A 5,006-nucleotide genomic window follows, 5' to 3' on the forward strand; every position below is an offset into this window, starting at 1 on the left:
AATAAAAAACAAAACAAACAATGTGCAATATGTTAGGCAAAACAATGAAAAAGGGCTAATGCCAATGTGTAACCAAACTATCTTGCTCGTTAGTAATGTAAACACAAACTGAAGTGAACAGCTTGTTTACAGGTCAAAATTGACAATGTTTTGCTAGATTTTAAAATAAAGTTATTTACGTGTATTGTGTACGTACGTTTCTCAATATATAATTTTTAATAATTAATTATTATCCTTATGTTTACGCAAAAGTGGGTAAACTAGTAACTGTTTTTTTCTTCTAAATCTAGCAGACTGTAATTCCAGAGTTTTTTTTTGAAAAGGACCAATAAACTATTGTCTTTCATATGTTTATAGGACCTTATCAAAAAAAAAACTCTAGAATTGATCTGTATACCTAATCCTAAAATATCTTTAAGAAAGTTTCAACTCATCCCTTTTGCCGGCCCTGTTTTGAAAATAAATATCTGTCAAATTTTGAAAACAGTTAAGCCGACGACGCTGACCTGGGAAAACGGGGAAAAATTAACTTTTTGCGGCTTTCGGCCTGCACCGGGCCACGTCCGGCCGGGAATCGTTCGTGTGGTCAAGGCCGCCCGCCCGTCCTTTTACCGGTGGCCAACCTACGTCAGCGGTGAGCCACTGGTCATCTCGACGGCAGACACCATCACGGTAAATAAATTGCCGCGTTGTGAAATAGCTGAAGTTCTTCGCCTCCCGAGGCGGAACGAGTGTGTGATAGGCATCGGAAGATTATCTACGGCGGAGAGGCCGCCGGGTTTCCGTGATTGGCCATTATAGAGAACGAGAACTTTGGGGACGCCGAAGATAGTACGGCCCCGCATCTGGGACATGTCGGAAAATACGACGAAACCGATCCAGCTGGTTCTGCTGCATTTGATCCAGAAGGGTGCGACTGAGGAACCGCGACGGAACACTGCTGGCCACCGGATCATATGACAGAGGCAAGCACCCTTGGCCAGCTCAAGGGACCGATTTTTGCACCCAAGTGCAACAAATGGGGCAACTACATTCTGTTCACGGGTGTGGACAAAACGAACTTCTCTGCAACGCGGTCACCGGCCACGCAGTAGTTTAGCTCCCATTCGGCGCCGGGTTTACCAGCTGCAGCACAGATCAGTGCATTCACAAGGACACGCCGATCAAGTCGTTCCAGGGACACACGGTTTGTGCCAAGAGTGGAACATGCCCGAGTGCCAAACCAACACTTAATTTTGATTTAACTTTTTTAGATCGAAGTCAACGCCATCTAGTAGGATCGGCATCAAAATCGTGGTTGCGTGCAAACATCCGGCGTGGGGGCAACTGAACGGCTGCAGCAGTTTCCCAAATCAAAAGCTGTACCTTCCGGTGGGCTCGCCGGTGTAGCTTGCTGCGAAGGGATCAAACGAGGGAGAAACTGCCGTAGCTCAGGAAAAAATCTGGCAGAGTGGCAGCAGTAGAACCCGAGATGAAGAGTCCAACGGAGCCAAAGGCAGTACAAGAAAGAGGAAGAAGAAGCAAATAGAGTAGTAAAGAAAATTAACAAGATTTCTAGAGATTTGTTTAAACTCAAACTATGGGTTTTCTAAGACACACACATTGAATTGATATTATACATTGTAATATCAAACAAATGGGCTTTTAATTTGTGCTTGAAGAAGAACTAGAGTCTTTTTTTTGTAAAATTACATAAATAAATCACATTCATTCAAAAACCATTCCATCTTTATTGCATTTGGCCGTATTCCAATGAAATACGAGAGTCGTGATCTCTTTTCAGTCCACTTGCACTGTGCAGTAGTTAACATTTACATTTGAAAACCAAAAAAACATGACTGAGCCGTTTCTAGGAAAAGATTTCTGGTTGTGGGACAGCAATTATTGTAAAAATAAAGGTTCGCAAGAGTGGAAAAGTCAAAACAATTCGGCCGTTGCAAACATTTTTCAAAGTTTATGTCGCCTCCTTCAAAATCGGCTTGATAAATTAGGGGGGCGAAAGATTTTAGTGGAAAATAGTGCAGTTTACTGAACACGGTTTCAAAATTTCCTACGTTGATAATCATATTTTGCATGTTAAACTTGTTTAAAAAATAATTAGATTTTTTGTAAAATCCCCATGTACCTACTACAGGACTGCAAAATAAATTATTGGCGAAAAACATTTCATTAATACTAAGATTTTTTTTAAACTAATAATTGCAAAAACACTGGACTAATAGAAAATGTTTTTGAAACAGTTTTTGCATTAAAATGTACAAACCATGGTTTCTAATTTTATTTTTTATATGTTTTGCCCTTCCCTTGATTTTGGTGAGAGTCGAGTGACTTGAACTTAAAAAAATATTTGCAGCTGCCTAAGGAAATAAAATGGCATTTAAAAAAAATCGACTAAGTTCATGAACATCATAAAAATTACGAAATATGATTTTGATTAAAACTAACAACTGAAGAATATATTTTGATACTTCCCAAATTTTATATTCTCAATTTAACAGATTATGTAATTATTTTGAAACAAAAAACTAAATGTTTTATTTTTTTTTGTTACGGTTCTGTTACGACCTTCTGCTCGGGCGGGTTTGAAAAACATAACTTAAAATCTTATTTTCGTCTTATTCATCATTCCCAATAGAATATCAAACCAATAACAGTTCCTGTTATTATACAATAAAATGGAAAAACATAACTTAAACTGTTATTATCATCTTATTTCACATTTCGAATGGAATATCAAACCAATAACGATTCATGTTATTATACAATGAAATGGAAAAACATAACTTAAACTGTTATTATTATCTTATTCCACATTTTCAATTTAATATCATTCCAATAACATTGTTTGTTAAAATAACAGAAATTGTTATTATTATTTCTTCAAAAATTTATTTGCAAGAATATTCAATAACAGTTTACGTTATTTTAACAAAATCTGTTATTGAAAAGACATGAATTTTGTTATTACCGTCTGCCCGGGTCTCCAAAAAAGCCTTTTGAACTAGCTGTGCTGTGGAAGTAATAGTACAGATTTTTTACATCTGAAGGTTGGCAGCCCTAACCTTTCTCGATCAGTAGGGTGGTCCAAATCTGGGCTTACTCGGTGCTAATAACTTCATGGGGAAAATCTTAAAAATATGGTGATGGGGAGCAGTCGTGGCTGAATTGTTACGATGTTTACTTTATAAGCGAATGGTCCTGGGTTCAATGCTCCCAACAAGAATGTTCTGGACTTATCAAAATTTGGAATTAATAAAAAATATGGCTCATGGATGGACAAGAATACAAATTGAATACAAGATGGATTTCAGAACTAAACAAGATTGCAGGCGCTTGAAATTTAATCTAAATAACCTCAGTTAAAAATAGCCTGGGGGACTTCATCCAATAAGGATGAGAAGAATTGAAAGCTTTCCCATTAAAAATGAGAACACACGAAGATTTCCAAACAACAATGAAAACAGTCGTTCTCACTCACCTAGGATGGCTCCTTACACCATTCACCTTCCTAAAAACCGTCCAACTCAAAGCGAAACTTACTTGAGGATACCGTGGAGATTTTCCCTTAGTACTCTGGAAAAAGTGGAGCATCAACACTTCCCTTCTTCCGAATCCCTTTCCTTGGCCCTGGTGCGCAGAGAAGATGGGAGCGGTCGGCAATGGACAGCTGCCATGATGGTGAGAATCTGGTTCAGGTGGAATTGGTTCTATTCCCAATCTTCGATCCTATATATAGACAACTTGGGCTTAGACAATCATCACATCACATGGCGAAATCCAGTCTGCAATCCTCTAAAATCACCGTCTTAGAAAACTACCGTCTCCACAGGAAAAAAACTAAAAAAACTCTGAAACCAAAATTAACGTGGAAAATGATGTTTTCCACGATAATGTGTCAACAAAATAGTGTCCTTATATTTGCATAATCAATTAATAATATTCAGATGATGATTCAGAGAAACTATTTGACTGATTTTCAATATCAAAGATTGATTTTTTTTTACAAAAATAATTCGGTCAATTTTGACAACATCTTCGACTCAGCATTTCCTTATTAGTTTCTATTCAAGTTCAATTTTTCGTCATTGAGCAATTCTCTACGGAATCGGTATTTTTTCTTCAATTTTAATTTTTGTATTTTTTAATCCGACTGAAACTTTTTTGGTGCCTTCGGTATGCCCAAAGAAGCCATTTTGCATCATTAATTTGTCCATATAATTTTCCATACAATTTTGGCGGCTGTCCATACAAAAATGATGTATGAAAATTTAAAAATCTGTATCTTTTGAAGGAATTTTTTGATCGATTTGGTGTCTTCGGCAAAGTTGTAGGTATGGATACGGACTACACTGGAAAAAAATAATACACGGTAAAAAAAATTGGTGATTTTTTTATTTAACTTTTTATCACTAAAACTTTATTTGCAAAAAAACACTATTTTTATCTTTTTTTATTTTTTTTATATGTTTTAGAGGACATAAAATGCCAACTTTTCAGAAATTTCCAGGTTGTGCAAAAAAACATTGACCGAGTTATGAATTTATTAATCAATACTGTTTTTTTCAAAAAATCGAAATTTTAATCGCAAAACTTTTTCAACTTCATTTTCGATGTAAAATCAAATTTGCAATCAAAAAGTACTTTATTGAAATTTTGATAAAGTGCACCGTTTTCAAGTTAAATCCATATTTAGGTGCCTTTTTGGAAAATAGTCGCAGTTTTTCATTTTTTTAAATTAGTGCACATGTTTGCCCACTTTTGTCAAAAATATTTTTGAAAAGTTGAGAAAATTCTCTATATTTTGCTTATTCGGACTTTGTTGATACGACCTTTAATTGCTGAGATATTGCAATGCAAAGGTTTAAAAACAGGAAAATTGTTGTTTTCTAAGTCTCACCCTAACAGCCCACCATTTTTCAATGTCGATATCTCAGCAACTAATGGTCCGATTTTCAATGTTAAAATATGAAATATTTGTGACATTTTCCGATCTTTTCGAAAACAAT

At 35.8% G+C, this 5,006-nt stretch overlaps 1 long non-coding RNA gene across 1 annotated transcript; it reads left to right on the forward strand.

Annotated features, from left to right (window-relative positions):
* Positions 1–479: 479 nt before the first annotated feature.
* On the forward strand, positions 480–1,344 carry LOC120416297 (uncharacterized). The gene is made up of 2 exons (XR_005605322.2): positions 480–1,186; positions 1,254–1,344. It is a non-coding gene; the product is annotated as an uncharacterized LOC120416297 (long non-coding RNA).
* The last annotated feature ends 3,662 nt before the right edge of the window (positions 1,345–5,006 follow it).

The sequence above is a fragment of the Culex pipiens genome, chromosome 1 (assembly GCF_016801865.2).
Source record: "Culex pipiens pallens isolate TS chromosome 1, TS_CPP_V2, whole genome shotgun sequence".
NCBI classification, from domain to species: Eukaryota; Metazoa; Arthropoda; class Insecta; order Diptera; family Culicidae; genus Culex; species Culex pipiens.